Here is a 24,158-nt window from a genome sequence, read left to right as displayed (position 1 = left end):
AGGGTTGCTAGCACTCCACTCCAAAACTTATAGTGGTAGAGTTTAGGATATGTTAAAGCAAGGTGACAGTGAATAAATAATACTGACCTCTCTTTGTGTTGGTGCTGATGATAAGTATTATTACTAGACAAATACTTACTGAGTACTTACTGGGAGGTGACTCTCCATTAAGGCCTTCACATCTATAACCTCATCTAACTTAATAATCCTATATGTGTGTATACGCGCTAAGTTGCTTTAGTCATTTCCAATTCTTTGTGAGCCCATGGACTGTAGCCCACCAGGCTCCTCTGTCCATGGGATTCTCCAGGCAAGAATACTGGAGTGGGGTGCCATGCCCTCCTCCAGGGCATCTTCCCAAGCCAGGGATCCAACTGGCATCTCTTATGTGTCCTGCACGGCCAGGCCGGTTCTTTAGCACTGCACCACCTGGGGATCCCTAATAATTCTATGAGGTAGGTGGGATTATTGTTCTCCTTATACAGGTGAAGAGACTGAGGCACAGAAGGGTAAAGTCACTTGCCCCCCAGTCACACAGCTAGGAGGTGGTAGAGCTGGGCTTCTGATCGCTGGTTCAGATTCAGTTCGTGCAGCCTTTTTATCCTGAGGAGCGCGTGGTGGTAGAGGATGAGGTGAAGAAGCTTGGTAAGTATCAGAGTGTGGAGACAAAGCATGAGGGGCCTCCACTTCAACAGAAGAACTTCAGCTGGAATATGACATTCATCTGGGGATGACTGTCCCAGAAATTAAAGTGGAATTTGGATCAAGCACATATTTTTTGATAACTAGAACTGAAGCTGTGAAAAATGAATGGTAATTATGGATGAATCCAGGAACCAAGGTTTGGATATTGTTCTAAATCCATTTTTTCCCCTCTTTTTACTCCTCTGTTACTTTTAGATTGAGAATTCCAAAGGTGCAAAAGAGAAATCATAGCATTATATGGTTAACAGAAAACTATGATGATACAACACTGTATTCCAGTTTGGATGCTAAAATTTACATTAGTATGTCATTAGACTTTAGATCACCAGAGATAGAGCTCAGTGATGTTTCTGGTTAACTGAAAAGATTCAATAAACTACAACAGGATTTAAAACAACTTGGAAATTAAGGTATAACAGTATCTTCAAATTAAAAAAAGTAGAATCTGGTCATTATAGGGAAAAAAAATAGATTGGTGAGGCTTAAGTATAGGAATAGCCATTATATGCAAGTGCCAATTCAAATTTCCTATTTATGTGTGCAAGATATTGACATGTAACTGTAAAATGCACTGATGTGTCTGTCACAGCTCTGTTAAAGGAAGTCCTTTCTGGTACATCTGCCAACAGGTTATTAGTGGACCCACCAGGATATCTTAGAAGAGGAAGGTCTGTCTTGGTTCTCCTAGCTGAGTAGATGGGAGTTTTTGGACTAGAGGACAGTTCTAGCCGTTTATTGATGAGCTCAACTATGTGGCTCAGTGGTACAGAATCAGCCTGACAACGCATGAGACACAGGTTCCATCCCTGTGTCAGGAAGATCCCCTGGAGAAGGAAATGGCAACCCACGCCAGTATTCTTGCCTGGGAAATCCCACGGACAGAGGAGCCTGGTGGGCTACAGTCCACGGTGTAGCAAAAGGGCTGGATATGACTCAGCTGCTAAACAACAACTATGGTATCTCTAAGGTAAGAAAATCCTCCTTCCTCAATGATAAACAAGATTTAGTCCTTATAGATTGGGCCTAGTTCAAAGCCATCTTCCAAAAATGGATTTTCTGGAAGAAAAGAAACCACTGAGAAGCTATTTTAATAATGATGTCAGCTAAAGTACACAACTATTTGTTGCTTTTATAATTTATTTGTTTGGATTAAAAAAAAATAACAGCCAAAGATGATAGGATAAGAGGCTTTTAAACATGATTTCAACATCTCCAGTCACTCACTTTCATTTTGCAACATGGAATTTCTGTGAAAATAGGAATACACAGAACAAAATAGGGTTGACTCCAAAGCTTTAAGATGAGATCAATGCAGGAAATGAAAATGCAATTCTAGCAGGCAGCATTTACATAACACCCTTCTTGAGAGAAATCAATGCTATTCACCTACTCACCCCACTTAGGTATGAGAGGCTTTAAAAAATAAATAAAAGGCCTTCTGAAAGCAGGATAATTTCACAAACCCACGGCTCCAGAGGAATAAGGTGCATACTCTACAAAGTGCTGGTGTGAGGGTTCCCTGACTTCCTGGACTGTCGCCCATACTCACTGAAAGGAGTAGGCAAACTGAAACAAACAGAAAGCCTGGGGAGCTCAGACTCAGAGGATGTTCGCCAAAAAAGAATTAAAAGCTTTGAAAAGTAAATGTAAATCCAATTTGTGTTTCAAAGATCATGCAATTGGGGAAATTTCACTCCATATCAAAGTGGGAATATTTTACTATGGAGGCTCTAAAATAGCTCAGTATTTTCAATTTCAAAATCCCCATAACTGACACAAAAAGCAAGAAAATGGGACAGGCACACACAAAAAAAGCAGTCCTTTTGAAAATTAAGTAATTCTCCGGAAGGCTTAATCTCTTCCTGTAAGACACTTGGTAAATCACAATACCAGACAATACCAGAGAGACTGAAGGGGAGGGGGTAACACCTGGGTCATTTTGGAGACGCTCCTACATCTGCAGAGGGTCATTCCCAGAGGCACACTTCTGAAAGCTTTGATATTCAATGAAAAATCATCAAGGCAGTCTTTTCTAATGATTCTACAAGGAGTATGGGTTACAGATTACTCAGGAATGAATCACGCTCTTTGGGAAGACACAGAGCCAAAGTCCACAAAATGCATTCATAATTCCCATCTACACTAAGGTAAGCTGGAATGGAGTCCTACTAGTGGCTGGCCAAACTTTAGACTCGCTTCAGAAATAAGTGGCACAATGCAAGTGCTTTCATTCTTTACATATGAGATCTAACCTTTACAGCACAACTATTTAATATGTTTTGTTTTGATACAATATTTTAACTTTCATATACTGCTTTTCTTCCACCATTTTTCCCCCAGAGTAGATTTTAAACTGTGTTTGAAATACTGACTAAGAAATATTTTCTCATTATCAGTGTAGAAGAGAGCCTTTTGTTTCAGTAAAAATGTGTTCACAGTTGAAAAAAGTGGAAAAGGATCTCAACATGGCTGGCGTTTCTTGTTTGTAGGCAGAGTTATAAGATACCGTAGTACTTTCTGCCTTTAAGATTTTGAGCTATAAGATGAAGAAAATGGATAGCATTGCCTATAAAATGGAAGTGATTTATGTCACACCATCTAGCACAGCAAGAAACCATTCTGGAACACGTGGCTATAATTTGGAATGACTGCCAGATGATGTCATAATTTTGCTTTGGTAACAAGCCCTCATGTTGAAAGTCTCCTTTTGAAAACAGTGGGTTTGTCTCACTTAAAATTACAAATGAACAAATCATAAAATCATCATATATTGTGAGGTGGGGAGCAGGTAAAAAAAAATGAATTCTAAAGTTATTGTGGGAAAAAACCCACAAGTATTATTTAAAAGAAGAAATCTGTCAAGGTGGCAATGGGGAGAGCCCTTCCAGGTGTTAAAACATCATCAGATCAGATCAGTCGCTCAGTCATGTCCGACTCTTTGTGACCCCATGAATCGCAGCACGCCAGGCCTCCCTGTCCATCGCCAACTCCCGGAGTTCACTCAGACTCATGTCCATCGAGTCAATGATGCCATCCAGCCATCTCATCCTCTGTCGTCCCCTTCTCCTCCTGCCCCCAATCCCTCCCAACATCAGAGTCTTTTCCAATGAGTCAACTCTTCGCATGAGGTGGCCAAAGTACTGGAGTTTCAGCTTTAGCATCATACCTTCCAAAGAAATCCCAGGGCTGATCTCCTTCAGAATGGACTGGTTGGATCTCCTTGCAGTCCAAGGGACTCTCAAGAGTCTTCTCCAACATCAGAGTTCAAAGGCATCAATTCTTCGGCTCTCAGCCTTCTTCACAGGCCAACTCTCACATCCATACATGACCACAGGAAAAACCATAGCCTTGACTAGACGAAACTTTGTTGGCAAAATAATGTCTCTGCTTTTTTTTTTTTTTTTTTTTATTTTTAAACTTTACATAATTGTATTAGTTTTGCCAAATATCAAAATGAATCTGCCACAGGTATACATGTGTTCCCCATCCTGAACCCTCCTCCCTCCTCCCTCCCCATACCATCCCTCTGGGTCGTCCCAGTGCTATCTAGGTTGGTCATAACCCTCCTTCCAAGGAGTAAGCGTCTTTTAATTTCATGGCTGCAGTCACCATCTGCAGTGATTTTGGAGCCCCCAAAAATAAAGTCTGACACTGTTTCCACTGTTTCCCCATCTATTTCCCATGAAGTCCTGGGACCAGATGCCATGATCTTCCTTTTCTGAATGTTGAGTTTTAAGCCAACTTTTTCACTCTCCTCTTTCACCTTCATCAAGAGGGTTTTTAGTTCCCCTTCACTTTCTGCCATAAGGGTGGTGTCATCTGCATATCTGAGGTTATTGATATTTGTCCCGGAGAACATCATAGAAAATACTTATTATTTAAGGTATAACTCAACACCTGACTTGACAGGTAGATCCATGAAAACAATAGAAATTCCAAGAAAATTTAAAAAAATTAATGGTAACTGACTAGATGAAAAATGTAGCATTTTGATTCAATGAGAAGGAATATATCATTCAATAAATGGTGTTGGAACAACTATCAGGAAATAAAAATAAAGCTAGTTTCTCCCTTTTTGTATCTTATGCCAAAAATCAAAATAGATTAAACAGATAATTTTATAATCAGATTTTAAAAAATGAAACGATACTTTTATTTATATGTACACACACATATATATGTATGTATGTGTATATAAAATTTTACAAAAATCTGAAATAAAAAAAAAAACACCAATAATGAAGGCAAAAGGTTAGTGACTGACAAACACTTGTTTTCTTTCATGCAAATACCAGCTTTCTCTTCTACAACTGAATAAGAAGGTCAGTTGAAAACTGAACAGACAATATGAATAGAGACCTCGAAAAGAGAAAATGTCAAAGTTCTAAACACATGAAAAGAGGCCCAAACTTCACTTATATTTCTTTTATTAAGACTGCTGCTGCTGCTGCTGCTAAGTCACTTCAGTCGTGTCCGACTCTGTGCGACCCCACTGACGGCAGCCCACCAGGCTCCCCCGTCCCTGGGATTCTCCAGGCAAGAACACTGGAGTGGGTTGCCATATCCTTCTCCAATGCACGAAAGTGAAAAGTGAAAGTGAAGTCGTTCAGTCGTGTCCGACTCTTAGCAACCCCATGGACTGCAGCCCACCAGGCTCCTCTGTCCATGGGATTTTCAATATGGTAAATTTTCACCTGTTACACTAGAGAAGAACAAGATTCATAATTGTCATATTAGCTGAGGTGTCAGGAGAATGAACTTCTTATACTGACTGTTGTGAGTCTGACTTAGGATAACCTATAAGAGGAGAAGTTGGGAAATTTTATCAAAATCTAGTAAGCAAGAATAGTATTTTTCCCAGCAAGTCTGCTTCACACATTTTTCCTATAGATAGGTTGCATTTATGCAAAAAGGAACAAATATCAATTTTAGTTTTTGTGCTATTTGTAACAGAAAAGGATTAAAAAAAACTAGATATTCATAAGTAAGGAACTTAGAAGATTTTTATTAAAAGTATGTGTATCATTAAAATGGAATACAGAGCAATCATCAAAAGTAGTGAAAGAGGTTTCCTTGTACTGAGAACAACCTTCAGGTTCATTGTTCAGTGAAAAGTATCAAGGATTATAAGAGAGTGTATACTTGCCTCCACTGGAGTGAAAATCTAAATGTACATTTTCATGCACATCCTCTGGAAGCATAAGAAATGCTGACGTTAGTTTTTCAAGGGGGGAAACTAGGGTGACCACCACAGGAAAAGAAGAGAAACTATTTTCACTGTGAAGCTTTTTTGAATGTTGCAACTATTTCCATACATTAACAACTCAAAATATACCAAACCAAATGTACATTAAAAAAAGAATCCATCATATTCAAGTTTTAAATTTTCCAGGAAAATAAATGGCTTACTATTTTAAAATTAAGCTTCCTAAGAGACAACAAGCAAATCAAGAATTATATAGTGATTAACCCAAGTATAACATAAAATTTAGGATCTGCTCCCAATTAGTAGTACCAAAATTTTTTAAAAAAAATTTAAATAAATAAAGGACACTGGTTTGGTATCAAAAATGGGTACTTTGTCATCTCTAGTTTTCAAAGACTGATGTGACTTTCAACTGGAGAATAAACAAAATGAGGTATGACAGTTCAAAGAAATACCACTCACTCAGCATTAGCAAGAAGTGAACTATGATCACTCAACAGCATGCATCGACTAAATCCTTAGGGTGAGAAGGAAGGCAGATTCAGAAGACTTCACACTGCATGATATTATTTATATAACATTCTCCAAAAAGCTAAACTATGGGGATGAAAAACAAAGTCATGATTTCCAGCGAACAAAGGGGAAAGGGATGGTTTGACCGCAAAGGGACAGTGTAGGAGAGTTTTCAGGAGTTATTCTGTAACTTGATATAGTTACCCGAATAGTATACCATTTGGAGATAGTGTGGCAAAAGTGATGTTAAAGTAGGTCTGGAAGCAAGAATAGCTAAAAATAAAAAATAAAAACCTGAAGTCAGATATAGAGCAGGAACTATTTCTGTGAGATACAATATAAGGTCAGATACATGTGCTGGTGTGACCTCTGTGTAAAGTAAGCATATGTGTCACAGGTAATTAACCTCATACAGGGAATAGTGACATCTAATAGTGTGAAGGGACGGGTTAATTTCTAAGTACTGCTGAGATACCTTGTTGAAGAATCAATTTGCTATGTAGTTGATACCAAATATACCACAAGTTAAATGCAGAGAAAAAGTAAAAGATATATAAGTGAATGCTGATGAAATCTCTTAACATCTTAAGGTTGTTTTTTGTTTTTTTTTTTAATAGTATAGTGTATTCAAAATCCTGAGTCAAAATGCAAAATCCAGAGTCATACAGAATGAAGTCAGTCAGAAAGAGAAAAACAAATATCATATATTAATGCATATATATGGAATCTAGAAAAATGGTACTGACAAGCCTGTTTATAGGGCAGGAATAAAGATGCAGACAGTGGGGGAAGAAGAGGGTGAGATGAATTGAGAATAGGATTGATATATACACACTACCATGTGTAAACTAGATAGCCAATGGGAACTGCTGTATAGCACAGGGAGCTCAGCTCGGTGCCCTGTGACGACCTAGAGGGTGGGATGGGGGGATGCGAGACAGGTCCAAGAGGGAGATGTATATCTGATTCACTTTGTTGTACAGCAGAAATTAACACAACAGTATAAAGCAATTATATGCCAATTTTAAAAAGGTATAGTGGAGAAGATTACTTTATTTCACTTAAAAATTAAATTATTATTATTTTTTTTACTTTTTTTACTTTACAATATTGTATTGGTTTTGTCATACATCAACATGCATCCGCCACGGGTGTACACGTGTTCCCCATCCTGAACCCCCCTCCCACCTCCCTCCCCATACCATCCCTCTGGGTCATCCCAGTGCACCAGCCCCAAGCTTCCTGTATCCTGCATCAAACCTGGACTGGCGATTTGTTTCTTATATGACATTATACATGTTTTAATGCCATTCTCCCCTTAAACAGCAAACTATGTCAAAACACTTGTAAGAAATGTGATAGACAAATATTTAATATTTTAATATAGAAGCAGCTGAAACAATAAAATTGACCAAATTCAGGGTTTGAAAAATCTAACCAGATGGAACATAACCCAATTACCTAGTTTGAGCCAAAATAGGCCAAACTAGCCCCTCTAGTTCTACTCAGTTCAAAGGACTCCTCAAGCTCTGATCTGGGCATCTCTCCTCCAAGTGGAATGGATCAGTCCCTTCTCTTACCCCATCCTCTGGCCCCTTCATTACTCTTCTTCTGCTGTATGTTTATCCCTCACCCCAGAAATATATTCCTGGGTCTACTTTACAGTCAAGAGTATTTTCTTAATAAAGAAAAAATATTAAATGTCTACTAGTGTAAAGGACTTGAGTTAACATCAGATAAACCAGGCTTTGGGCTTCCCAGGTGGCTCAATGTTAAAGAATCTGCCTGCCAAACAGGAGACACAGGTTTGATCCCTGAAGATCCTCTGGAGAAGGAAATGGCAACACACTCCAGTACTTTTTTTTTTTTTTTTAATTTTTTACTGAAGGATAAATTGCTTTACAGAATTTTGCTGTTTTCTGTCAAACCTCAACATGAATCAGCCATAGCGATACATATATCCCCTCTGTTCTGAACCTCCCTCCCATCTCCCACCCCATCCCACCCCTCTAGATTGATACTGAGCCCCTGTTTGAGTATCTTTGCCTGGGAAATCTCATGTAGAGAGGAGCGTTACAGTCCATAGGGTCGCAAAACAGTCAGACACAACTGACTGACTAAAAAGCAGCAGCAGAGACGAAAACTTAAAGAGTATGCCATCTTTTGTGCCTCCAATCACTGAACTACACAGATTGTCTATCATGTCATTGAGATTTTGCTATCTTTGGCCTTAATCTAGGATTGCTGAAATGTTTTTCACTGCAGTAGATATTCTTTTATGATTTTGAGATTCATAACCCCTTTGTAACCACAAAAGGAATTCAAGTCAGTTCTTTGAATTAGGTACCTGTAGCAACTGATTTTCTAAGTGGTACTTTTCAGCCTAAAAGAAGTTCTCAGAGCAAAACACCTTCTCCGGTATCTCAGGAATGTAAAGAACAAAAGACATTATCACATCTCACTAAGTTTCCATGGCTTCTTCAGACCATTCAGTGGACAGATACCAGACAGAAGGAGAAAAAAAACAAATCTGTAATTCCTCTGATTGAGGCTTTTTAGCAAACTGCCTTTTCTTCTGGACCCAGCTCTTTATGTGCAACTCAAAACAGCAAAAATTAAAAGAAAGTCATTCTACAGAGTAGTTTTTGAAGAAAGATGGTTTCTCTAAAGAAAATTTCTATAAACATGCTACCTTTCCTTTATAACAAGAGAAGCACTTATGATGTGCTCAGATGCTCAGTCATGTCTGACTCTTTGCAAGCCCATTTTTACTCCAGGGGATCTTCCCAACCCAAGGATTGAACCTGTGTCTCTTATGTCTCCTGCATTGGCACGGGGATTCTTTACCACTTGCACCATCTGGGCAGCCCTGCTGTTTATATATACTAATTGGGCTTCCTAGGTGCTGTTAGCGGAGAAGGCGATGGCACCCCACTCCAGTACTCTTGCCTGGAAAACTCCATGGACAGAGGAGCCTGGTAGGCTGCGGTCCATGGGGTCGCGAAGAATCGGACACGACTGAGCGACTTCCCTTTCACTTTTCACTTTCATGCATTGGAGAAGGAAATGGCAACCCACTCCAGTGTTCTTGCCTAGAGAATCCCAGGGACGGGGGAGCCTGGTGGGCTGCCGTCTATAGGGTCGCACAGAGTCAGAAACGACTGAAGCGACTTAGCAGCAGCAGCAGATGCTGCTAGAGGTAAAAAAAACCCGCCTGCGAATGGAGGAGATGGACGAGATGCAGTTTCTATCCTTGGGTTTGGAAGACCCTCTGGAGAAGGGCATGGTAACCCACTCCAGTATTCTTGCCTGGAGAATCCCATGGACAGAGGAGCCTGGTGGGCTATAGGCCGTAGGGTCACAAAGAGTTGGACACGACTGAAGAGACTTAGCACGCATGCAAATAAAAAACAAAGTATGCGCTTTACTGAAAGTGGTGGCCAAATATTTCTATTCTTCCAAAAGCTAGAATAAGTATTGAAGTGAGCAACTGCATCTCAAAGAGGAAGGCTTCAAGTGTACTAAAGGTATGGCACACTTAAGCCAACAGAGAGTGCTCATCTTATTTAGCAAATAAAGAAGAAACATGGCCCTCCAAACTGGGAATGGAGGGAAAACACATGTAGAGGAAGAGTTATGGGATTTCCTTCTGATTTCCTCTCCTAGAGTTTTTTCCTCTCTATCCAACAACAAAAAATTATGACTTAGTATAACTACCTACACCTAAAGAGCACTTACATATACCAGGAACATCCCACAGACTCTACATTGTGCAACGTATGTAGTCCACAGCCACCTTACAAGGACAGTACACAAAGGAACTATGCTTATCTCCATGTTGCCTACGAGAATTGAGTCACAGAGGGGTTAAGTAATTTTCCCTAAATCACATGTCTAGGAAGTGGCAGAACTAAATCCTGGAATCAATCAGCTCACTTCCTATGTGTCTCAGCAATTTCCATAAATTCTGTAGCTCTCAGCCTCCTCATCTGCAAAATGGAACAGTGCTTTTTCACTAAGGGCACTTTGGGAATACAATGAAATAATCCATAATGCACTAAGCACTATGGTTGGCTTACAGTAACACCTACTTCATTCTCCCCAGAAAGGAAGTGCTTACTGATAGAAAGTGAGGACAGAAGAACACAGACATTTCTTGCCTCTATCTCTCCCAGCTTTACTGAGATTTAATTAACATGTAATGTGTACATTTAGCTTAGGTGTGCAAAGTGTCAGTTTAATACATGCATATATTGGGGTCATTACCTCCATAGTGTTAGCAATTACCTCCTCTAACCGTACGTTTTAGGAGATACTGGTGTCAAAAAGTGAATCTGAAGTAGTCACATGCAAAGAGTAACCAGAGAAACACCACAGACAGACAGGAAACAGACAGACAGACAGAATCTGGAAATGTTTACATCCTAAAGTTAAAATAGTACACCTAAAGGCAAAAAAGTACTTTCACTGCAGAAGCCAAATGAATATAAAATAAATCTGCTAAATCCAGAATGAATGTGTTTTTGTGCCAAACCTAAGGCAGCAAGAGATTAACAATGTAAACAAAACAGCTTGATAAAAATTTTCTGAACAGGTATGAGAAGTCAAAGGGAGAAGCTCTTGGTGCTATTGATAAAGGACTTCACTCGGCCATCAGGGAGAAAAGGCATAAATATTTATTCAAATTGCAGTTCAAATCAATGGAAAGGTTAATGAGTCCATTCTGCAGATGGCACAGGCCCTGCAGCCCACATGCAGGACAAGGACAGAACCTGCAGAACTTCACAAAGAAAGAAACCTTTGCCAGGGCTCTAGCTGTGTTAGTGAAAGACAACAGGTCTCATTGCTAGTTGTGGAATTAATTAATTGTAACAACCAACAGGATGTGTGGTATTCTAATACATTTTGTATTTTGTATTATTTTTGCTTCTTTTAATTTTCATAACCCATTACTTAGAAAAAAATCTGGAGATAGGAGCAATGGAAAGTATGAGGTAGACTCGAGAGATAATTTAAAATTTATGAGAAAGAAAACGATACATGCTGTTTTGAACATTGACTTTTATCCAAAGAAAGCTTTTTAAATTTAAACATTTTAAAATTTACAAAGAGGAACACAGTATGTAAAATATTTCTGTATGGAATCATTGTAGTTGGTTTCTACTTTCGCTTAATAACTATTTACTGATTGAATGTATTAAGACACAGTGTGGTTGAGAAACCACGAACAGTGGGCTCAGTGTTTTAAAACTCAATTCAGTGTATCTATATTAAACATTTCTTATGTTTAAATGCTGGTACTGGAGGAGCTATAAGGATTAAAAAAGGCATAATTCTGCCATCCAGTGGGATAAGGTAAGTCCCAAGGCTACATGTCACAGAGACTCAATACAGAATAAAATGATTTGATAAACTGCAGTGAAAGTTAAGAGAAGAGAAATTGAAGATCAGAAAAATCTGCATGAAAAATGCTACATCTATATTTGAGCAACATTTCTTTGGGAAATGAGGGTAGCAAGGGATCCTAGGATCTGTGAACTGGCGGTGCAAAGATATGTCATGAGATCACTACAAGAAGTTCGAAATCATCCATGCTTTTATAGTTGTTTTACCTAAAATAATGACTGCCTGATGAAGATAGCTGTCTGTCCAATCAGAATTGTGGCTAGTATTTACGAATCTGGGACCACTACAGCAAATTTCAGGTAAACATTTATCTGCTGTGCTACTCTTTCTAACCCTGCTAGAAAACTGTTGAGCTCCAGCTGAGATACTTCCTTAACTGGAGGCCATTCTAGAATGAGATATGGCAACAAGGTGAAAAGCTTGGAAATTGAAGGGTGGTCTTCACCTCACTATAAGGGAGGTATATCTTACAAGTCCATGTACTAGATAAGCCCATCAATGACAGTAGTTCATAGATTTCAAAAGTGAAACTGTATTTCCAGCCTAGAGGCTGGATGTTGATGAAATGATTCTTATGACGCAAACAAATGCTACTTATAATAGGATTATCTACCTTTTCCTACCAGTATTTTTGTGGAACTGTACAAAATCTGTGCAACATTTCTGTAAAGAAGGAATTATAAACATTGAATGGACTCATTAGGTTCCTTGATGAACCCAGAAAGAGACTAAATAACTTGCCTATGTTCAAAAGTAATAAGAGACAGAACCAAAACTCAAACCAAGACCAATTAGGGAGAAGATAGTTTTCTCTACAGAATATGTTCTCTAGCCAATTAAGTTCACAGAGGCAAAGGAGCATACCCTCCAGTGGACTCTCATAGAAAGCACACATAAAGCAAATGGACATTGCTCTTTTCTTCACCATCCTAAAGTGAAAGTGAAAGTCGCTCAGTCGTGTCCAACTCTTTGCGACCCCATGGACTATACAGTCCATGGAATTCTCCAGGTGAGAATACTGGAGTGGGTAGCCTTTCCCTTCTCCAGGGGATCTTGCCATCCCAGGGATTGAACCCAGGTCTCCCTCATTGCAGGTGGATTCTTCAGCAGCTGAGCCACCAGGGAAGCCCAGGAATACTGGAGTGGGTAGCCTGTCTCTTGTCCAGTGGATCTTTCCAACCCATGAATCGAATCAGGGTCTCCTGCATTGCAGGTGGATTCTTTACCAACTGAGCTACCAGGGAAGATTCAGCATGCTAAGTGCAACAAAAGGCATAACACTGTCCCTGGGATGAGAAAATGGCTTGGGATGTGAAAGGATGTAGAAAATAGTAAGTTGTGTCTTTTCAAAATAAATTACAGGAGACATTGCATCTTAAATTGTTACAACTCTTACATGAATTCATTGGGTTAAAATCATAATTAAGGATAACTAGGTAACTATTTCCTTAGAGATCTTTCATATTAGGTTAAGAGGAAATAAGCTTAAAAGAATCATGATTTGGGGATTCCAGAACAGGAGACTTTACCATCTGTGAAAATTTAAAAAATATGTGAAACTTAATAGTGTGTAGTATTCAATTAGTTATTGATACATGATATTATTTATTATTATTATATTAGTGTGATTATTTATGCCAACTAGCAAACCTGGAGGTCTGTAAGATGCATTCTACAAGGTGAAGTATAGTACAATTAGGAGAAAAGCACTATGTGGAATCAGCAGAGACCAAAAGAAGGGCATAGGACAGTGCTTATGATGATAACGGAGCTCCCAAAGGAAGGCAGTGCCAAAGAATGCTCAAGCTACCACACAATTGCACTCATCTCACACGCCAGCAAAGTAATGCTCAAAATTCTCCAAGCCAGGATTCAAAAGTACATGACCCATGAACTTCCAGATGTTCAAGCTGGATTTAGAAAAGGCAGAGGAACCAGAGATCAAATTGCCAACATTCGTTGGATTGTAGAAAAAGCAAGAGTGTTCCAGAAAAACATCTACTTTTGTTTTACTGATAAACCAAAGGCTTTTACTGTGTGAATCATGACAAACAGTGGAAAATTCTTCAAGAGATGGGAATACCAGACCACCTGACCTGCATCCTGAGAAATCTGTGTGCAGGTCAGGAAACAACAGTTAGAACTGGACATGGAAGAGCAGACTGGTTCCAAACTGGGAAAGGAGTACGTCAATGCTGTATATTGTCACCCAGTTTATTTAACTTATATGCAGAATACATCATGAGAAACACTGGGCTGAATCAAGATTGCTGGGAGAAATATCAATAACCTCAGATACACAGATGATACCACCCTATGGCAGAAAGAGGAGAAGAACTAAAGAGCTTCTTGATGAAATTGAAAAAAGAGAGTGAAAAAGTTGGCTTAAAACTAAACATTCAGAAAATTAAGATCATGGCATCTGGTCCCATCACTTCATGGCAAATAGATGGGGGAAACAATGGAAATAGTGAGAAACTTTATTTTTGGGGCCCTAAACTCACTGCAGATGGTGACTGCAGCCATGAAATCTGCTTGATCTTTGGAAGAAAAGCTATGACCAACCTAGACAGCATATTAAAAATCAAAGACATTACTTTGCCAACAAAGGTCCACCTAGTCAAAGCTATGGTTTTTCCAGTAGTCATGTATGGATGTCAGGGTTGGACTATAAAGAGATCTGAGCACTGAAGAATTGATGCTTTAGAACTGTGGTGTTGGAGAAGACTCTTGAGAGTCCCTTGGACTGCAAGGAGATTCAACCAGCCAGTCCTAAAGGAAATCAGTGCTGAATATTCATTGGAAGGACTGATTCTGAAGCAGAAACTCCAATACATTGGGCACCTGATCCAAAGAACTGACTCATTGGAAAAGACCCTGATGCTGGGAAAGATTGAAGGTATGAGGAGAAGGGGACAACAGAGGATGAAATGGTAGGGTGGCATCACTGACTTGATGGATGTGAGTTTGAGCAAGCTCTGGGAGTTGGTGACGGACAGGGAGGCCTGACGAGCTGCAGTCCACGGCATCACAATGAGCTGGACACGACTGAGCAACTGAAATGAACTGAGGACACATCCATGGTTACCCTTCTGGTTTTTGAATATTATCTTTAAACTCTCCCCAAGTTCTGACAGACTCACATGCCACTCCCAAATCACACAGTTCCATTCCCAGAAACCCCGCACACCACACACACTGTGTATGAACTATGTTTTGACAAAGCATTCATATACTCAAACAATATACTATTTGCTAATAAAAAGATAAAGCATATGTTGAGAAGCATAACCATTGCCTCTGCATTTGAGAATGCAACATACCTATTATACCATAAGGAATCTATGTGCTTGCTTCCAATGTATGGTAGTGTAACTTCTTTAACAGAAATGCATTCCTTAATCATTCCCCTTAAAATAGCTTCTAGAACACATCCAGTTTGTCTACCTAAGATCAGAAAGATGAGAGGACATTTTAAGCTTCATCTTTATCGTGGCTATCACCTTTAGTCTTTTCTAATTATGAGAAGATGAAAAAATGTGAATCTTGAGTTTTACTCTAAATCAGGGACATTGTTTTATTTGTTAACTGTTTCCATGTTTGCATCAGGACCTCTTTATACTCTTAACAAGTATTAAGAGTGCAAATAACTTTTGTTTACATAGGTTAAAGCTATTTACCATTTAAAAATACAAAATTTTTAATGCTTCCTTAATAACTAATTTTAAAATACAGATGTAGAAAAGAAACACATGGTTTCCAGGAGTAAAGGAAATGCAGAGGGATAAATTGGGTGATTGCGATCAACATATACACACTGCTATATATAAAATAGATAACTAATAAGGACCTGCACTATAGCATAGGGAACTCTACTCAATACTCTGTAATGGTCTATGTGGGGAAAGAAGCTAAAAAAAGGAGTAAATGTGTATGTATAACTGATTCACTTTGCTGTATACCTGAAAATAATACAACATTGTAAATCAGTTATACTCCAATAATTTTTTTTTTAAAAAGACATCACATGATGCCATAGGTGGTATATTTTTTATAAAAATTTCAAAAACAAAATGAAGCACAAGAGTGGCCTTGTTTTATATTTGTGCAAATCTCTGTAATTTGGGGCTTAATAGAAGACAGATTCTTGTATCTGCTTCTGTGTTCAATCTGTTGCTGTATTATACATCATATAGCCTCTGGGAAATTCAACTCTACACTCAGGAGAGATCAGATTGAAAAAGGCAAATAATAAGCCCATATTATGAAAATACATTGACCTCGCAGACCACCAGAAAGGCGAAGAATGTCAGGGACCCCACAGGTCTCTGGACCACCATTTGGTTCAAATATACTACACTATCCTAAAGTGATTGCTCAGAAAAATAGGTTAGTTTCAATATTTCATTCCTATACTTTTGTGCTTTGTTGAGAATGTTTGAATTAAAACCCCATTATCTTAAATATTGGTACAGTTTTGATTCTTTAGGATGTACCCTTATGAAAACAAGTAGGATTGGCTGAATCCTGTTAACCAACCAGTGATCTGTTCACAAGTACGACACAGGATTGCAATTCTATCCACTACTCCAAAGGTCTTTCCCATAGTCAAACTGTCTTTGCTTTTTTCAGAGAAACCTGTTAACTATTAACAATTGCTACACTACTTAGAGTGGGTAGCACCTTTGTCTCCAGGGAAGTCAGGGAAACTTTGGAGATAGTATGTTACCCCAGGTGTTCTCATCAGGAGCAAAAGAACTGGGATGCAGACAGCCGACACCTGTCAATCACTGTTTTCCAGCAGCCCCCACCAGGGGGATGTGTCTTCCTAGATCCTCTAACTTTGGCTGTGCATCAGTAAACCAGCCCTCCTTCCCCCGTCCCAGTCTGAGGGCAAGCCATCTAGAAAGAGATGTAGGTGCTGACTGATGGAAGTCAGGCAAGCACCCAGGGAGGCTAACATCAAATTGTTGAGTCTTTTACTTTAGGTATTTCAATGACTCAACTAGTACAACTGTTTCATCAGCCTCTATTCCAAAATAAGTTGCACTCACAGTTCAAGAGAAAATGGCCCTATTTACAGCCACCTGATCTTGCTACTTGCTATAACAGTAATACATCTTCAATGGACAGATACATTTTTTAAATGCTTGAAAGTATGTTAATTCCATGAATAATAAGAAACACTCAAATCAATAAGAATTTAATCAATTGAATAATACAAACATACAGTTGACCCTTGAACAATGTAGGTTTGAACCAGGAAGGTCCACTTATACTTAGAATTTTTTAATAGTAAATTGAAGTACTGTCCTACTACACAGAGCTACATGTGTGGCTCAGTGGTAAAGAATCTGCCTGCCAGTGCAGAACCACAGGTGACAAGTTTGATCCCTGCATTAGAAAGATCCTCAGGAGGAGGAGGAAATGGCAATTCACTCCAGTATTCTTGCCAAGATAATCCCATGGACGGTGAGCCTGGCAGGCTACAGTCCATGGGGTTGCAAAGAGTCAGATATGACTGAGCATGCATGCAAAAAGTATCTACTACATGATCTAAGGCTGAATAAATCCATGGATATAGAACTGCAAATAGGAGGAATTAACATACAGAGAGAACAAACAAGTTATACAAGGATTTTCAACTGGGAGAAGGAGTAGTGTTGCAACCCTCAAGGGCAACTGTATGTTGGGTTAACACTTAATAAACGTCGATAATTATCTCCATGAACTTTTATTTTGTGTCTCAAGCCTATGCTTTCCTATGGCACTCAGCTATTCAGAGATTTAGGACACTCTTTATTTCATCAGAATAGGGCATCATATATGTTTTAGATTTAATCACCTAAAACTCAGGGGTGATACCAGCTTTATAAACTCTTTGAGCCCTTCTAAACACTAATGATCTTTTTTTTTTTTTTTAAATAACAGGAATTATTGAAAGCAAGTATTAAGGTTAAGAGCTAAGAGATACATATTTGCATGAATTTAGATTTACAGTGTACAATTTTCTGGGCACATTTTATGGAAACAGATGGCTTGAAATAATATTTGACTTCATTAGGTCAAAAATAATGTTATCTATATATGCACTCGTATGTTAATAGCAGCACTGTTCACAGTAGCCAAGGCATGGAAGTAATCTTCTAAACATTCACTGATGGATGAATGGATAAAGCAGCTGTGGTGTGTATACACACACACACACACACACACATGTATATATAAGTGGAACCCCATCCAGCCTTTAAAAGGACTGGGACGACCCAGAGGGATATTTGGCAAAACTAATACAATTATGTAAAGTTTAAAAATAAAATAAAATTAAAAAAAAAAGAACAAAATAATGCCATTTGCAGCAACACAGATGCAACTAGAGATGATCATACTAGTGAAGTTAGTCAGAAACAGAAAGACAAACATCATATGATATCACTCATATGTGGAATCTAAAATATGACACAAATGAATGTATCTTCCAAACAGAAGCAGACTCAAAAGCATAGAGAACACATTTGTGGTTGGCAAAGGGAGGGGAGAGAAAGAGGGATGCACTGGGAGCATGGGGTTGGCAGACATCAACTATTACATTTAGAATGGATAAATAACATGATCCTAGGGTGTAGCACAGGGAACTATATCCAATCTTTTGGGATAAACCATAATGGAAAAGAATCTAAAATGCACGATACTGGATGCTTGGGGCTGGTGCACTGGGACGACCCAGAGGGAGGGTATGGGGAGGGAGGAGGGAGGAGGGTTCAGGATGGGGAACACAGGTATACCTGTGGCGGATTCATTTCAATATTTGGCAAAACTAATACAATATTGTAATGTTTAAAAATTAAATAAAATTTTAAAAAAAAGAACTCCATTTCCCCTAAGGCAAAAATTATAGTGCTCACTTCAACAGCACATATATTCTAAAATTGAAATGATACAGAGAAGATTAGCATGGCCCTGTGCAAGGACGACACACACATTTGTGGAGCATTTCACATTTGTTCCCAGCAAGATCCTCTATGACCCGCCTCCTAGAGCAATGGAAATGAAAATAAATAAATACATAAGTGAGACCTAATTAAACATAAAAGCTTTAGCACAGCAAAGGAAACTATAAACAAGGTGAAAAGACAACCCTAAGAATGGGAGAAAATAATGGCAAATGAAACTACTGAAAAGGATTAATTTCCAAACTATACAAGCAGCTCATACAACTCAACATCAGAAAAGCAAGCAATTCAATCAAAAAGTGGCCAAAAGACCTAAACAGACATTTCTCCAAAGACAAACAGATGGCTAATAATCATATGGAAAGATGCTCAACATAGCTTATTATTAGAAATGCAAATCAAAACTACAAGGAGATATCACCTCACACTTGTCAGAATGGCCATCATCAAAAAAAATCTACAAACTAAATGCTGGAGAGGGTGTGGAGGAAAGGGAACCCTCTTGCACTGTTGGTGAGAAAAGAAATTGATACAGCCACTATGGAAGACAGTATGGAGATTCCTTAAAATTTTAGGAATAAAACTTCCATACTATCCAGCACTACCACTTCTAGACATACACCCTAAGGAAACAAATATTGAAAAATACACATGTAACCAAATGTTCATTGCAGCACTATTTACAAGAGCTAGGACATGGAAGCAACCTAAATGTCCATCAACAGATGAATGAATAAAGAAACTGTGGTGTATATCTATATATATATATTCAATAGAATATCACTCAGCCATGAAAAGGAAGGTATCTGTGTCAATGCTAATAAGGTAGATGAACCTAGAGCCTATTATACAGAGTGAAGTAAATCAGAAAAACAAATATCATATATTAATGCATATATATGGACTTTAGAAAGAGGGTACTAATCAACCTCCTTGCAGGGTAGCAATGGAGATGCAGACATAGTCAACTATACTTCAATAATAAACAAAAATATTCCCTGATATATTAGCACTCATCTCTAAAGACTCTCTTTTTGGATATTTAATAGTCTTCAATTCTAATATATCCTTGGGAGCAGGTATACAGAAACTATTAAGTCAAAATAATTAACAACATAGCTTTTACTTTTTAACAAGCCGCTCAAATGATACAAAGACCTTTAAAAATAGGAGAAACAAAGACAATCTTCCAGAAGCTATTTATAATGTAATTTAGAAATAGTTTGAATGCTGCTCAGTTGAAATGATTTCCATAATTGTCTACTAGTTTTCTGTTGCTGTTGTAATAAATTAACAAAAACAAGGGGGGTATAAAATGATACAACTGCACTATTTTATACTTTTATGGTTAAAAGGCTGACACAGATTTCACTGGGATAAAATCATGGTGTCAACAGAGCTGAGTTCCTTCCTTGTCCCCTCAAACTTTAGGGGAGAATCCAATTTCTTGCTTTTTTCAGTTCCCAGAGGCTGGCTGCCCACACTGCTTCATCTTCAAGGCTAGTGGTGGGGAGTCAGGTCCTCCTGTTGCCTTCTTCTGATCTCCTGTTCTGCCCCCCACCTCCACTTTTAAGAACCCCTGTGATTATACTGGGTCCACTCAAATAACCCAGAATAATTTCTCTACTTTAAGATGAATGTATTTGCAACCTTAATTTGTTTGCCATGTTCACCAGGAATGGGGATTAGGACTTAGAGATCTTTGGGGGATGAGGAGATGATTCTACCACAAGCTGATATTGATTCATTTAATAATTATCAATACTCTCATGTGACAGGCATCAGTTTAGACACTTAAAACATAAACAGCAAGGCTCAATCTTTACATTCAAAGACTTTATGTATTAACTGTTTGAAGGCACAGGGAAAGATAAACATTGAAATTCTTTTGTAGAAAAATGCACAATCTAATGGGACAGATGTCTTTGAAATATATGAATTCTAAAGAAAGATCGTAAACATGCCAATTTCCTTTGAAAGACTTCTTCTGAAATGAAAAATGACAAAAATAATAGTAAGCTAATTGATTCATCATTCATAGGCTTAAAGACGTAAGAAATCAGAGGAAACAGCTATCAGATAAATCGTGCCTGATTCAGAGCTTGCTTAGTGAGTGTTTTCATTTATACTTCTCTTAAAATATTTTCTTAAATTTTGCAGACTTCTCATTCTGAAGAATTAGATCATAAAAAATGATGTGTGCATGACAAGCTTTCTTGATGGTTTCCGGCAAGGAGTGGCAAGAATCTAATTCACACTACTATCCATGTATCCAAAAATTGGTTAGGATGTATCTTTAAATCAATCCTATTACATGAATTTTAAGATTTGGAAGTGCACTAAGCACTTAATTATTCAGAGCCTGGTTTCTATGGCTTGTCTCTTAATTGGTCTTAAGCTACTCAACCCTCTGCTTGCAAACAGCGCTCACAGACACTGACGGTTTAACTACTCATTAGTAATGCTGACAGAAGGCAAAGTCCAATATCAACTTAGGAATAAAATTAAGGCTTTGTGATTTATTTTGTAGGTCTTTTATTTTTTTTGGCCACACCACAGGGCATGTGGGATCTTAGTCCCATGACCAGGGAATGGATTCATGTCTTCTGCCGTGGAAGCACCGAGCCCTAACCACTGAACCACCAGGGTAGTCCCTTCTAAGTCTTTACTGTGAAAACCTCAAGGCATAGAAATGTGAAGACCTGAGTGGAGTTATCATTTTGGATAAAAATAGATGAAGATGGTCTGTGATTCTGGAGGTGCATAGAAAACCTGTTTATCCTTCTTCTTAGTTCCATGACATTATGATTACTTCAGTCAGATTCTGGAGCCAGAATTTGTTCTGTAGACTCTGAATAAATTATGCTACTACTCAGTGGTACTTACACAGAATTATAGAGAACGTATGGTCAGCAAGACATACTGACCATACCTCACTGATTAAACATTACAGACTGTATTATACCACTCTATCACAGTAGACCTAATAAACCCCTGTCACACTTCCCCTAGAGAGAGGAGCAACATTATGCCAAAGAGATGAAAGTGCAGACCAATAAACCCCTGTCTGTCTGTTCTCACGATATTCACCTTTTTATGTGCAGACAATAAAAAAGGAGTGCAAAGTACAGCAGAGTAATAGAACCTATCTAGATCCAGCGACAAGGAGTTAAGAGCTAGACACTATTAAGGTAAATTAGGCAAGGACAGTACCCATCTCAAAAAGCAGAATTCATCAGTGTCCCATCCAAGAATAAGCTCTTTAAAGAAATAACAATATGATTGTCAGCAAAACACACTGAAAAGCAGTTTTGGAAAAATGAGACTTCCCAAGAAGTAACTAGAATCTTTCTCAATCAAACTGTTTTTTTTTCCTTTTGAATATTTAGCACTTGTTCTGTGTGTGTGTATGTGTGTGTACACACATATGGGCTTCCTTGGCTCAGATGGTAGAGAATCTGCCTGCAATATAGGAGACCCAGGTTCCATCCCTAAGTTGGGAACATCCTCAGGGGAATGGAATGGTTACTAACTCCAGTATCCTTGCCTGAGGAATCCCATGGACACAAGAGCTTGGCAGGCTATTGAGCATGGGGTTATAAAGAGATAAACACAACTGAGCGACTATCATGTATATGTGCACGCGTACTAAGATGCTTCAGTTGTGTCCAACTCCGAGACTCCATGGGCTGTAGCCTGCTAAGTCTTCCTGGTCCATTGGATTGTCTGAGCAAGAATACTGGAGTGGACTGCCATGCCCTCCTCCAGGGGATCTTCTTGACCCAGGGATTGAACCCACACCTCTTACACATGTATTTAGAAACAGAAATGTGAGAATTTTTGTCAAAAATTAAAAAAAGATATAAATGTTTCTCTCAATGTTTTCCTCCAAGTTTGCTGATGACAGAGAAAGCAGGCATCCCCCCAAACCCCTCAGGAATTTCATTAACAGCAAGTATAAGTACAAGGGCTGTTCAATTCATGGAATTGTGTATCAGTTTCAAATAACATTTACTGAAATTCTCCAGGTGAGAACACTGGAGTGGGTAGCCTTTCCTTTCTCTAGGAGATCTTCCCAACCCAGGGATCGAACCCAGGTCTCCGGCACTATAGGTGGGTGGTTTACCAGCTGATCCACCAGGGAAGCCCGTTGAGAATGGACACTGAGCTAAATAGTAGCACCTGAAGAAACAACAACATAAAAACAAACAAAACTTCTAAACAAAATCCTGATATTAAATACTCAGAATCAAATGCATAAATAAAAAATCACTCTAGTACACTTCACCTTCCCTAACCTTCTCCTGTGAAGATTGGAAATTTAGGGAAGATGAAGGGAAGAGTGAGGGCTAGTAAGGGAGTCTACAACATTGATGAAAACCTTCCAAAGTACTAATTGGAAGCCGCCCATTGTTCAGCTAAAGATCATCTCCATTTCACTTTCGTCAACTCCAGACATCCCCACACTGGACCCATTAATAATGCCCACCACACTACCTTTATCTAAGACCAAATCTTCACGGGTTATTTTCTCTGTGGCATGATTTCCCGTGCCCATCCCTCACCTTCATTTTGCTCGCATTATGACAATTTCCTGGCCCTTCTTTCTCTCCCCATTTTTGTCACCAATCAACCTCTTCACATCATCAGTTGTTCCAAGATCAACCATGTCATGATGGCACTTCATCATTACTGTGTTGCAGATTTCTCTTTCTGAATTTAAACTCTGACTACCATCTGTCTATGATCACTAATATTCATTTTTATCATCCCTAATATATTGTTCACAAATACTGCTACAAATGTTTAAGAGTAATGAAAACAATGTGTTTGGTCCATGAAATTCACTTTACCATTTTAGCTATATCTACTTTCTTCCTCTGGGCTTCCTTGTGGCCAGAAGTTTTAAATCAAAACATAATTTTCCAGACTTCTCTGGTGGTCCAGTAGTTAAGACTGCATGTTCCCAGTGTAGGGGGTACTTGGTTTGATCCCTGGTTGGGGAACTAATATCCTACATGCTTCACAGTGTGGCAAAAAAACAAAAACAAAAACAAAACAAAAAACCTTTTTTTTTTTAAATAAAAAATAATTAAATAAAATTAAAAACAAACAATTTCACAATTACTGGATCACCATCCTTAATTTGAATTCCCCCAAATCAGAGTCTGGAACAAGATAGATTAATTGAGAGCTGATGCCAGGAAGTAGAGACATAACAGAAAAGGAAGAGAAAGTCAGGGAAGAAAGAAAAACCAATAAAAGTTGCACCACTGAGCTTGTCATCACCACGAGAAACTCCTAGAATCTGCTGATTCTCACATTCTTTTGATGGACAGATGTCTAAGGGAGTGAAATACCTATATCAGGCTGAG

General features: G+C 38.6%; 1 protein-coding gene and 1 non-coding gene across 12 annotated transcripts in view; one reads left to right on the top strand and one right to left on the bottom strand.

Annotated features, from left to right (window-relative positions):
- The window catches only part of RBMS3 (RNA binding motif single stranded interacting protein 3), an 817,173-nt gene that overhangs the window by 250,843 nt on the left and 542,172 nt on the right, over nucleotides 1-24,158 (bottom strand). The window lies entirely within an intron of this gene.
- Nucleotides 18,728-18,835, top strand: LOC112581302. The gene has a single exon (XR_003105837.2). It is a non-coding gene; the product is annotated as a U6 spliceosomal RNA (small nuclear RNA).

The sequence above is a fragment of the Bubalus bubalis genome, chromosome 21, assembly GCF_019923935.1.
Source record: "Bubalus bubalis isolate 160015118507 breed Murrah chromosome 21, NDDB_SH_1, whole genome shotgun sequence".
Classification (NCBI taxonomy): Eukaryota; Metazoa; Chordata; class Mammalia; order Artiodactyla; family Bovidae; genus Bubalus; species Bubalus bubalis.
Note: the sequence above shows the minus strand (reverse complement) of the source record. Positions and strands in the feature narration are given on the sequence as shown.